This window comes from Benincasa hispida, chromosome 5, assembly GCF_009727055.1.
Source record: "Benincasa hispida cultivar B227 chromosome 5, ASM972705v1, whole genome shotgun sequence".
NCBI classification, from domain to species: domain Eukaryota; kingdom Viridiplantae; phylum Streptophyta; class Magnoliopsida; order Cucurbitales; family Cucurbitaceae; genus Benincasa; species Benincasa hispida.
Window position 1 is genome coordinate 30,306,527 of NC_052353.1, and position 14,321 is coordinate 30,320,847.

Genomic DNA, 14,321 nt, shown 5'->3' on the forward strand with positions numbered 1-14,321 from the left:
ATAATTATATAATTGCAGTCTATTGCCGTGTTTGGAATGACTTAGAAAAAAATATCTTTCAAAAATTCATTTTTAATTAAACACTTTTGATAAAAACTCATTAAAATAAAAAAAAACATACATATATTCAAGGTTTGTCTAGTTATATACTAAGAGTATTTTTATTAATATTTTTCAAGGTTGGTTGTGGCGGTCATCGGAGGTGGCCAATGGAGTTAGTGGCGGGAATTTTGCCAATGCGAGGGGAATTAGGGTTGCTAGAGATTGATTAATGGTGGTCGGAGTTGGCCAGTGGCGACTGGAGGTTGGCCAACAAAAGTCACCAAGGTGGTGGCCAGAGTTGGCCAATGGCGACCGAAGTTGGCCGATGACGGTCACAAGAGGTGGTGACCGGAGGTGGCGGACGGAGTTGGTCGGTGTCGGTCGTCAGAGGTGGTGTCGAAGTTGGTCAGCAGCATTCGTCGAAGTTGGCCCACGATGGTCGCTGGAGGGTGGTAGCCGGAGTTGGCCGATGACGATCGTCGGAGGGAGACGGTCGGAGTTTGCTATGGTGGTTATTGAAGATGGTGTCTGGAGGTTTACCGACATACTTCCTAGATTAAATTAGAAAAAAAAAAGGGTAATCCACGGGTTTGAATACTAAACACTATTCAAACCCATGAGAAAAGGATGTAGGAAGCTAATGTTTCTATATCCATGCCCCAAACAAGAGTTGAGCTTAGGATACCTAACCCATTCAATTCTAACCCTTGGAACAAACACCCCATATATGTTTTCTTTATAAAAATATAAGATAACAGTTTTATAATAGCTATAAAAGTATTTATGAAGTTTATGTTTTGTTTCATCTCCAAGTCTATAGTACTCATTACAATATGTGACATCCCAAATTTTTCAGGTAATATTCATTGAATTATCTTGAATTTTAATTCGATTTAAGGAAAAATTGGATTAATTTACTTGGAGGAAGGCGTGATTTTAAATGGATTAAATATTTGAAAGAATGTAGTTTATTTCAACTATGGATTGTATGTTCCCTTTAATTTTGATTTGGAGCAAAAATTAAGTTGATTAGAGAAGTTAATTGGTTTGAGATTAATTTGATATGAGAATGGAAAGTTTTGGATTATTTTGGATAAGTATTTGAAAATAAAGAAAAAGAAAAGAATTAGGACTTTGGAAATTAAAAAGAATTTGAAATTCAAGAAGGAAGGGGAAATTGTGGTTCTAATTTTTATCCTTTTTAATTTTAGAGTTTGGATCAAAATTAGAGAAAATAATTAACATAAATTGAATTGATAAGAGAAATTTGAATTTAATTTAAATCAATTAGATTATGGAATTTCTAATCTAGTTAGATTGTAAAATTCTAATTCAATTAGGATGTGGATTCCTAAATTAATTAGATTATAGATTTTCTAATTAATTAAAATATGAACTTCCTAATTAGAGAAAATTTCTTATTCAAAAACTAAATCTAATCTATCTACTACTTTAAATAATGATCTTTTTTCTATTAGATAAAATGTTACATTAAAAAAGAAAGTCTAATTTATCTACTACTTCAAGTTATGGAATCCTAAATAATTTAGTATTAAGATTATTTTTTTCTATAAATACAACAATCAACTTCATTCCAAATCATTCACTTCATTCCAAAGGGAGGTCAATTAGATAAAAAAATCCATGTTACTTTCATATTTTTTAGTCGTTCATCGCTGTGCGTCCATCGATCATCGTCGCTTGTAGGATTTTTATTTGGTGAGTTGTTGATAATTTTTCTTTGAATTTCTTGATTGATTCTTTAGTACACACTGAATTTTGGGCCAAACTTGATATGCCAGAAGATTTAGAGCATTGATTCAAAATTTTGAAAGTCGTTAGTGTACTATTCAATAAGTTTCGAAGATTTGTGGTGTATAATTGATTTAAATCTTTGAGCGAAATTTGGAATAAATTTGGAGTTAACAAAGCGTTTGAAACATTAATTAAAGTTTCTGTTGGATGTTGATTTCTTGGATTAATTTTTTAATTTCAATTCGAGGTAAGTAATCTTACTATTGGAATCGTCTTTGTGTCAAATGATAAGGTTAAGGATAATTTTGTTGGTTCTAAGATTGTATGAATCATGATGTCTGATTAGAGAGGAAATATGAACATATAATTTTCTTGCTTGATATATGTGATAAGAATGAGCATGATGTTATTTTATAAGATATTTTACAAGAATGTATGAGCATAATCTAGAACTTATTTGACATGTATGAGGATGAATGAGCTTTATGGTATGATTTATGTGTGGGGCTCTATTTTATGATGCATTATTTATGTTAGTGATAGTTACTCCTTACTCCTAGACATGTACCTACAAGAGGTTTGTGTTTCCTACGAGATTCATCAGAGGTTAGTATCTTCTTCGAGATTTACCAAAGGTTAGTGTTGTCTTCGGGATTCACCAGAAGTTAGTGATTTCCTTCGAGATTGCATCAGAGGCTAGTGATCTCCTTCGAGATTCGACAAGAGGTTTGTGTTTTCTACGAGATTCACCAGAGGTTAGTGTCTCATTCGGGATTCAATAGAGGTTAGTGATCTCCTTCGGAATTTCACAAGAGATTAATGATCTCCTTCCAAATTTCGCTAGAGGTTTGTGCATGCATTTCATCTACAGTAGGTCGGTTTAAATTATTCACTAGATGATAATTTAGGATTAGTAGAGGTTTTTGCATATCTCACTAGAAAGTTACATTTATTGGACATAAATGCATAGTCTGACCTCGGTAGTGGGGTTACTTACTAAGTATTTTATGCTCATTTTTTATTATGTTATGTTTTTTAGGTAGAAAAAGAAAACACCAGGAAATGACAGAAGAAATTTATGATCGTATCATTGGGACCAGAGAAATGCTTCCGCTCATGTTTTCATGTTTTCATGTTTTAAATTCTCATCTTGATATTTGAACTTAGAGTTCTATTGTTTAAAATTTTTATTTATAAAGCGTCATGAAATTTATCTTTATTTCAGGAGGGCCCCGACCAAATATTTTCAGTTATTTAGATTTATAAAAGCTATTTATTTAACTAAATTTTTTTATTTTAGTTAAAATTTATGTGAGAGTCATTTTAAGATTTATGCATGCATGTAGTAACAGTCTTAGTATAAATCCTAGAAAGTCAGGTCACTATTGGTATCAAAGCCCGTTTTTTGGGTTCTGTAGATTGACCAATATCATTTTTTTAAAAGTAAAATTTTCACATATAGAAAAAATATCAAACTATTTACAGAAATAATAATAAAAAAAACTTGATAGTCTATCAGTATCTATTAGTGATAGAAACTAATATATGTATATCATTGATACTATGTGATAGATACTGATAGACTTCTATAATATACATATATTAGTTTCTATTACTGATAGACACCGACAAATTTCTATCTGCCTCTATCAAAGAAAATTAAATTTTGTTATTTTGTCTAAATAGTTTTCTATATTTTTCTTTTTGAAAATCTCCTTTTTTTAAACACGATAAATAATTTTAAAATACATTATATGCATTCACCCTTATTAAGAATTTTCAAATTTTCAGGAGTTACTGAAAAGTTTAAAATAAAGAGTTAAATGTAGATTAATTTATGTTTGTCAAAGAGATATATAATATTAATTTATCACTATGTCAGTTGTTGTAGCATATTAGTTTTTTTTTTTTTTTAAAGGTTATAGAATATTAATGCAATTTTTAAAAGTTCAAATATATTTTTATTATAAGTTATTAATGAATGATTATATACTAACGATAAGAGTATTTTATTTTTAACTTTTATGTGATCTAGGGGATTTTTTTTTTTTTTTTTTTTTTTTAAAATTTTGAAAGTTTGAGAGTATTTTGAAATAAAGTTGTTCGCACGAGGTTTTCGGAGAAACTTAATTCATCTAATTTGAACTTTTATATTTGTATTGATTTCAATATAGCAAGTACCGTCTCTAATATAATAATTCTTTGAAGCTTTCAAAATAAATTTAATCTTTAAGTTGGATGATCTTTTTGTATAATCGGTCTTTAGGCTTGATGATCTTCTTGGATGATTGACCTTTGAGCTTGATGATCTTCTTGGATGATCGACTTTTGGGCTTGATGATCTTCTTGGGTGATCGACCTTTGGGCTTGATGATCATCTTGGATGATCGACCTTTGGACTTGTTGATCTTCTTGGATGATCGACCTTTGGGCTTGATGATCTTCTTGGAGGATTAGTGTTCGCACGAGGCTTCCAAAGAAACATGTTTCGTGGAGTTGAACTTGAGCTGGTGTTGATGTTGATTTGATGTGATCTGGTTCGACCTCTAGTACTTGATCCTCTGGTTCTCTCTCGGTTGAATGCATACGCTTGATGTATAGAAGTGGAGCGTGTGGATGTTCTTAAGCTTCGAGTCTTGGAAGAATGCTTGTATCTTCAAAGAACTTCAGTCTTCAAGCGTTGTCAGAATGTTTGTATCTTCAAAGGACTTCAGTTTTCAAAATGCTTGTATCTTCAAATGAGTTAAGTCTTCAAAATATTTGTATCTTCAAAGGACTTTAGTCTTCAGAATGCTTGTATCTTCAAAGGGCTTCAGTCTTCGAGCGTGGTTAGCTTCAGGAGTCAAGTAGTCATCTGATGGTAGAGAATTCACTCTAAGCTCTCTGGAGTGTAGAATTTTTTACCACCCCTCCAAATAAGGAGAGTTTATCTATTTATAGAGTTCACAGGTGGGCTTGGGCTTGGCTCTTGGGTTTGAGGAGATTGAATCTTCAGCTTGTAGGTTGTGAAGATACGGTCAGTTTGTTGAAATCTTCTAATCTTCAAAGCTTCAAATAATTTAGATCTTCAATTCTTCAGAATTTGAGAACTTTAGTCTTCGAAGTTTGAGAAGCTTCGGTCTTCAACACTTGAAAGCTTGAGTCTTAGATCTTGGGAGCTTAAATCTTCAGAGCTTTAATATATCTTCTGATCTTCAGAGATTCAGTGTCTTCTAATCTTCAGAGCTTTAGTGTCTTTTGATCTTCAGAGTTTTGATATGTCTTCTGATTTTCAAAGCTTTGGTGTCTTCTGATCTTCAAAGCTTCGAAGGAATTGTGTTCTTCAGATCCTGAGAGCTTCGGACTTCAAATCTTCAGAGAGTTATTGCCTTCAATTCCCTCAAACCTCCCCCCTCAAATAAAGAGGTAAGACATCTATTTAGAGAGGTTTCCCATGGGTCGGTCTTACATGGGCTTGGAGAGCAAAAGTTGGGCTTGGGTACATTTATTGTTGGGCCGAAATATTGGGCTTGAGCTTAATCTTTAAATTTGGCCCAAAATTTAACCATGTACTTGAATTGGGTTGAGCCCAAGCGACTTTAATTACTCGGATCGATTCAACTTATAATTTTTCTAATAGGTTGGGCTTTCGTTGATGATGTGGCAACTTGTGATTTGCCAAAATTTCTCATTCAATAAATATCCACTTTTTCGAGATTTATACACAACTATACGGTGGGTGAATCTCGAAAAAATATAATTTGAAATCAAAGTATGATTTTGACTCTTTTAATTTGATGCATCATCATGATCAAAATATGAGAATTTAGGTCAAATTTTTTATTTGAAATTTTGTTTGCTTGACACACTTTTTGCCAAATAAACAAAAAATGAATTTTATCATTGACTTTCTCATTCTTGAGGAAACTTTAATTTGAACTAAAGTAGAATTTATTCTCCACTTTAATTGCAAATTAAATTTTGAGTAGTATCCCAAATCCTACCATTTCTTTTAGATTTTGGAATATACTCAATTCTTGAAGAAAATTTGAAGTAGAATTTTGATTTCGTCTTTCTCTTTCCTCCAACTTTGATTCGGTGAAGCTTGGAGTGTGCCCATGTTTTGATTTGAAGCAATATTTAAATTATGCCAAATCTTTGACATTAGGGTAAATTTTGGCTAGTAACTCAAATCTTGACTTGAATTTGGAATATGATTTTAATTTTATTCCAATAAAATTTGGAGTACACCAAATTTAACTTGAGAATGATTTGATTTTGAATATAATTTGTATTCAATTCAAAATTTTTTGTTTATATTTAGATTAAAATCCCACTTATAATTGAAATATACCAAAACTTGGTAAAATGAATGTTCACCTAAATTTAGCTTTGACTTAGTTTGACTTTTACCCCGAACTTTTAGTGATTTGGAGTGGAATTGAATTTCTATCCAAATTAATTTAGTTGAATTTGGAATGAAAATTTGGACTGAAATGCAATCAATTTTGGCAAGTTTGGTTTGAGATTAAAAAATTTGCTATCCAAATTTTAGACAAATTTAATATTTTACCCTCAATTTAATTTGATTTGAAGATCAAGAAACAATTTAGATTTGAGATAAATTTTAGAATTTGTCAAATATTATGATTTGAAGAGAAATTGAAATCCAAAGATCTTAACTTGAAATTTGGGTGAATCAACTTTGACATGGAAAACCATTGGAATTTACTCCCATTTTAATAAACTTTAGCTAAATCTGGAACACCAACGTTTAGTATTCAAATAACTCCAATGTCAAAATTAGAAGACTCGTGACCCACAATATTAGGTGGGATACTATGGAGTTTTGTTAGAGATATACAAAATTAGGATTATGACTCAGATACTTTGACTAAATTTGAAACTAACATATTTTTTTCATTTTTTTTAAATCTTGGTTTCAAATCTCTTTTTTCTCCCCATAAGATTTGAGATTAAAATGGAATGTAAATTTTTTTCCAAATCACAATTTTCTTGACTTGCTCAATAAGAAATTTTCATCTATAAATTGAGACAAGACAATCAAATAAGCTTCACTCCTACTAAGACTTTAGATATGATTTTCAGTTTTTCACCATCTACGTCTTTTTTCGTTTACCTTTCTTTCCCCTTATTTTTTTTCAATCTTTTTCTTCTTCTTCTTCGATATTAACATATGTTTTAGAGGTTCCTTCACTTTCTTTACTTGAAGTCAAGCTTAGTCGTTGCCGTGCCAGTGTCCTCAATTTTTTGTTGTCACCATTTTTTTTTAGGTTTTTTTTGTTGCACTTTTTTTTACATTATTCTTAAAACCTTTCTCCCTATATTTTTTAATATATTTTTTTTCAAATTCTTTTTTATTATATAGGAGCTCATAACTTGTGCCCCAATTTTATAATCAACTTTGGAGTTGAAAAAGCATAGTTGCACGTCATTGTTTGGTGATGAGCGAAGCCGCGCCACGGTTTTGGAGAGGAGCGAAGCCGCGCCACTGTTTTGGAGAGGAGCGAAGCCGCGCCACTGTTTAGGGGAGGAGCGAAGCCGCGCCACTGTTTAGGGGAGGAGCGAAGCCGCGCCACTGTTTAGGGGAGGAGCGCACGCCAGACTTTGGAGATGAAGCGAGTCACGTCAGACATTGGAGATGAAGCGAGTCACGTCAGACATTGGAGATGAAGCAAGTCACGTCAGACATTGGAGATGAAGCAAGTCACGTCAGACATTGGAGATAAAGCGATGTTGTGCCATCGATTTGGAGATGGGCCATGGACACTGACCATGAACTTGAAGATGGAGTCGAACCATGCACACCGACCATGAACTTGATGATGGAGTCGAGCCATGCACACCGCCCTTGAACTTGAAGATGGAGCGGAGCCATGCACACTGACCTGGAACTTGAAGATGGAGCAGAGCCATGCACACCGACCTCGAACTTGAAGATGGAGCAGAGCTAGACACATCGACCTTGAACTTGAAGATGGAAGTGGAGCCATGCACATCGATCTTAAACTTGAAGATGGAAGCGGAGCCATGCACACCGATCTGGAACTTGAAGATTGAGGCGGGCCTTGTACACTAATATTGAACTTGAAGATGGAGCAGAGCAAGACACATCGACCTTGAACTTGAAGATGGAAGTGAAGCCATGCATATCGATCTTAAACTTGAAGATGGAAACGGAGCCATGCACACCGAACTTGAACTTGAAGATGGAAGCGGACCCTATACACTGATCTTGAACTTGAAGATGGAAGCAGGCCCTGTAGACCGATCTTGAACTTGAAGATGGAGAAGCATTGTCGGAGCCTCTGAACTTGAAGATCGAGGAGCATTCACGAGACCTTCACGCTTGAGTTTGACAAAGCATCGGCAAATTCTTCGCAATTAGGTTTGACAAAGCACTAATGATTCTTTGGTAGTAGGCTTGACTTTGCGACCTTGAGCATGAAGATGGCATTGCAAATCCTCCAAACTTAAGCATGAAAATGGAGCATCGATGAAACCTCTGAACTTGAAGATGGAGAAGCATTGATGGAGCCTCTAAACTTGAAGATGAAGGAGCATCAATGAATCCTTCAAATTTGTAGATGGGCAACGAAGAAGGTTTTGAACTTCAAGATGGAGGGAAATCGATGAAACTTCTAAACTTGAAGATGGAGGAACATCAACGAAGCTTCTAAACTTGAAGATGGAGGGGCATGCGATCCAACCCTTGAACTTGGAGATGGAGAAGCAAAAATGCAAACATCGAATTTGGAGATGGAGAGGTATCAATGCAACCATCAAAGTTAGAGTTGTAGAAGCAATAGTGTAACCCTCGAACTTAGAGACAGGGAAGCAGCAGTGCGACCATCAAATTCGAAGATGGAGAAATAGTGGTGCAACTATCAAAGCAGCAGTCTGATCCTCGAACTTGAAGATGAATAAACAGCAGTGCCAACATCTTTGTAGAGGAGGCAGAACTACAACAACTTTTAGAGAAAAAGCGAAGCTGCAGGGAATAATATTTTTTTAGGGGAAGCAGGAAAGTCACACCAAATTTGAGTTTCGAAGAGGGAGAAATGAAACATCCAAATTTGACTTCAGTGAAGCCTCTGAACTTGACTTGGAAGAAGAATCGAAGCGCCATTCTAAGTGTGTGTTTTTACTTTACTATGCTAGCTCCTTGAAGGGATGAACATCTTCAATTTGTTGTGTTGCCCCCAACAAGGATGAACATCTTCAATCTGTCATGTAGCGTCATACATAGGGTGACTGTAGTACTCTTTTTTTATAGACTGAACTTAAATTTCTTTAAGTTGACTACATACCCTTGAAGAGGGATCAAGTCATGACGTAGTTCAAATATTTTTTTTTTTGTCGAACTAAACTTGAAGTTTCTTTCAAGCTGCCTACGTACCCTTTACAATGACAGGGATCAAGTCATAACATAGTTGAATAATACATTTTTGATGGAACACGAGACATATGTAGCGAAATTAAGATCTAATTACACTCTAATTGGTTTTAACTTAAAGGAAAAAATATGCAATTTGAAGGAAAAACAGTAATTATAATTACCTTTGTAGCTCCCAAAAACCGCTCTTCCTCGCCGAATCTCGACCTGAACACGAACGGATCACCACTAGAGTTGACCTACTATCCTCTGGACTCATAACCGGGTTGTGGGACCCGGTGCATGAAGAAAACCGAGAAAGAGGAAAGAGATGAAAAATAAGAAGATGGAATTTTGGTTTTGGGTTTTCCTTTTTTTCAACCCAATTTTGAAAAACTATTTGGCAAAATTGGCAAAACTTTTTTTATTCAAAATGAAAGCCCATTTTATAGAAAAACCATGCAACAATTGCATGAACCAAATTTATAAAAACCCAACACCTATAATCCACTATCTTAGTGGGCTTAATGTCTCCACTATAAACCAACACCTAGTCCACTATTTTGTTAGTAGAATTATCCAACAAAAGTTTGGATTTTCCCACTAAGTTTAGTCAAAGGGCAAAATAGTCATTTGGTAAAAGTCAAACTTTGACCAAAAAGTCAACATTTTGACTTTTTATGATTTTTTCCGTGTTGACTAATTTTGACCTCCCAAGCATGAATCCGCATTCTCGAAATTCAAATAACATTTGAATATAAGGTCGGTCAAAGTTTGACTTTTCAAAGTAAAAAAGTCAACTCTTTGACTTTTTACATCTTTGACCATTTCCATTATTTTTGAGCTTCTGAATATGAACGTATTCATATTCTTGATATTTAAATCACATTTAAATATTACAACTGTATCTCTAAACTGAAAATCCGACCACTATATCACATATACTTGTCGGTTTCTCTCTCTTCACCTAATTCGAAACATTCTATCATTCTATCATACTGTTCTAAGTTTATTCCATATGAGCTAGTAGGGGAATCTAATGGACCTATAGATCATGGGCTCCAATGATCTGAGATTAGCTAGCTAAACTCTTTAGATGGAGCTAATAAATATTCGTTAACTAACGGGTCATTCCACTATAGTCCCATAGTTGCACTCCCCTCACTATAGATATATTTGTGTCCATTTGATATAACCATGATTAGTAAGCTAATCCTTCACAGGTTGTTCGTAATCTCGGTTGGGTCATAAAAACCGTTTTACCCCCAAGACTACATCTTGTTCCTTAAGTTCCACTGATTCTAATGAACAATTGGTTTAAGGTCCAACCTATAAACCGAATCTCTCTCGAGCCAAAGAAAGAGTGGGGCCCCTTGTTCAAGACCTGGATTCAGTACTAAAGGAAACAACCTATCTACTATCCCTATAACGTGTAGGAATGAATTCCGTCTTGCACCCTATGTTCCTAGCTATCCACCCGATCATACCCCTGAAATGGGAGGCTTATTGGGCCAGCGATGATGAGCTGCCCTCACCTATGCAGATCTAAGGATAATTTCAAGTGAACAGAAGTTCATAGTTAGTTAAGGATTAAGATTAAGTTACCTAGGTCATCAATTAACAAAATAGTCAGTTTTATACATAAAATGGCATTTAGAACGTAAAAAGTTACTATTTCATGGTTCAATCTTATGCAAACTCATTGCATAGGATGCCCCCACTCACATATTTCTATATGAACGATTCAGGATCACATCGTTTGTACTAACTACAAAGTGGGTTGTATCCATAGTGTCCCCAGAATAAGGCGCCCAACCTTATTCATATACTATGGACCATTTTGGCTATATATTTGAACTTGATCTACCTTTATGTCACTATATAAAGTTCAAACTACATTAAATAGCCTAAGGACCTTAGTTTATTGGATTCAAGATTACAATTTCAATAACAACTTTATCGAAAAATAAAACAGAATATATTTATTAATTTACAAACTACGAGTTTTAGGACATAAAATCCAACAATTTTTTCTTAGGTCGTTCACCTTTTAAGCTTATGCGAGCCAGAAACACCATACAATTTAGGCTCTTGCGATGAGGAGCTTGTACATTTAAATTTTAGAAGCTCTTATTTCATCATGGCTTTGATCATCCTCTTCATTTGTAGGATTCGTTAATATAATGAGTTTTGGCTTCACCATCAAGGAACCTTCTGTATTTATATCAACAGACAACTTCATCTTCATGCGTGAAGGGACACGACTGTGAATCTTCTCGCTATTGTTTTCTTGATGAAATGATGTTGACTTCAAGATTTTCATACTTCCTTTATGTTGATATCTTATTGTCTTGAGACGATCAAAAGCAAATGTTAAAGGTCGATCTTTCTTTGATGTGATTATACTTAGCCTTTGAAGGTTGAAGTTCGAGTAGAAGTAGTCGTTGGACATTGGTTTCCTTTTTCTATCATGGCCATACTCAATCTTTGAAAGACTGAAGATCGAGTAGTTGGAGGCTTGATATGATAAGACATAAACTATTTGCTCCATTTCTTTTGAGTTAAGGCTTCGACTATGCTGACAACATGACATGCAATAACTTCCAATACTTCCTCTTGATGATTATTGAGGAAGCTTCTTGAGAGAAATTTTGCCAAAGTTACCGGTCGTCGAAGTTGAGGGAAGTCTATGTCTTGTTCTTTAGTAGGCTTAGGCTTCCATGCCATCTTTTTGCCTTTCTTTTTGTTCCTTCTCCTATAGCTTTGATAGGAGTGCGACTCCTTTTTAGTGAAATTTGGCTGTCTTCTTTTTCGATGAGTCACAACTATCCACCTTTTATTGTCATCTTCAACAGGATCATCTTTGCTTCATAAATCTAATGTTAGAATATTTTGTTGGAACAAAAAGACTATACGCTTAAAAGTCCAAAAGTGGATGAAGCTTTCTCTTTGATACGAGACGCATACGGGGTTGGAACACTTGAAGTCATTGCTACTACACGTGATTTGTTTGAGCTATTTCATCAAGTTCCAACTCAATCTTCTTTTCATGAGCCAACTTTAGAATCAGCTCCTTTAGCACGAAGCACTTTTCAACCAGGTGACTAACGACTTGATGATACTTACAGTAGTTATGATCATCTACTTTTCTTGCTTGTTCCGATTGCTTGCATTTCGACAATTGAATAAGTTCTTTCTCTAATAATTGCTCCAACATGTCGACAATATTAGAGTCAGGGAATGGATAAACCTCCTCCCGCCTTTCTTTGAGAGTTGGGCGGTGCTTCTGGCCGCCATCATGCTTTCTTTCAAACTTTGTTTCTTTTCCTTTGGAGGAAAATTTCAGCGGGGTCATCTGAATGACCATAGATTCTTTTGTGGCACTACTCATGATCTCTTCACTGCCTTTAATTTCTTCTTTATCCTTTCATTCTTTGGGGACTAGAAAATATTTAGTTCCCCTCTTGGCGATGCTCAGCTTCATATCATGAGCGCATGTTGCCAACTTCTCAAATGTACGAGATTTTATCCCTTGTAGAATATAAAGAAGTTCTCAATGCATGCCTTGGGTGTATATCCACACTATAGATAATTCAGTGAGTCTATCTTTGCAATCAAGACTCGAGCTCTCCATCGGTTGATATAATCGATGACTGGCTTTCACTTCTGCTATTTTGTGTTCGTTAGCTCCATCATGGTAATGATGCGCCTTGGCTATAGAAGCGGTTTAGGAACTCTCTTTCCAACTATTCCCAGCTATCAATCGCTTCCAGCTCTAAATCAGTATACCAATCGAAAGCGTTTCCTTTCATGGTACAAATGAACTGTTTGACTAGCTTGTCTCCTCTAGTTCCTTCATTTTCGCAAGTTTCAATGAAGTGAGCAGCATGTTGTTTTGGATTGCCCTTTCCATCGAACTGCTGGAACTTTGGAGGTTGATACCCAGCTTCCATTATTAGGTTTTCGATTCTCTTAGTGTACAACTTGGAGTACATAAAGGAAGATTGTGATGGTCCTCCATACTGAGCCCTTATGGAGTTTGTAATCATATTCTGCAGCTGTTGAACTGACAAGGTGGCAACAAAGGTAGATTGTTGCGGCTGGTCTTCCTGCAAGACAGTCTTTCCTTTGTCAATGGTTTTTGTAGATGGAGATTGACTCGACTCAGTGGTTTCTCAAGCCTATATTTGATATTTTAAAGCAGCGATTTCATGATCTTGCTCTTCTACAGCTTTCATTAGGAAATTTATCTTCCTTTTCATCTCTACCATGGCTGACTCAGCCGTTACGTAAGTCATCATGAAAGATACTACATCAAAGTGTGATTCTTTATCTGATGGATCATTAGCAAAAACATAGCTGTCGAACAAGGTATTTTCTCTGATGACGATCCCGCCTTTAGAAGATTCCATTAGTTGTTCCGTGATGATAGAGCTTATATAAGTGTCGCTTGTGATGGTAGCTTTGGATACAACTTTCTTTAGTGTCATTTTTAGACTTATTAACTTGGATGACGAGAGAGATATAAGAGATAGAGATGTCCCACCGGGCATTCTAATTTGTGCGCATGAGGTTTCTAGAGAAACTTAATTCGTGGAATTTGAACTTTTATATTTTTATTGATTTCAATATAGCAAGTACAATATCCAATATAATAATTCTTTGAAGCTTTCAAAATAAAATTTAATCTCAAAGCTGGATAATCTTCTTGGATGATCAATCTTTAGGCTTGATGATCTTCTTAGATGATCGGCCTTTGAACTTGTTGATCTTCTTGGATGATCGGCCTTTGAACTTGCTGATTCTCTAGGATGATCGGCCTTTGGGCTTGATGATATTCTTGGAAGATTAGTGTTCTCACGAGGCTTTCGAAGAAAATTATTTTTTGGAGTTGAACTTGAGTCGGTGTTGATGTTGATGTCGATTTGATGCGATGTGGTTCGACCTTTAGTACTTGATCCTCTTATTCTCTCTCGGTTGAATGCATACACTTGATGTATAGAAGCGGAGCGTGTGGATGTTTTTGAGCTTCGAGTCTTGGAAGAATGTTTGTATCTTCATAGGACTTCAGTCTTCAAGTGTGGTCAGAATGCTTGTATCTTCAAAAGACTTCAGTTTTCAAAATGCTTGTACCTTCAAAGAACTTAAG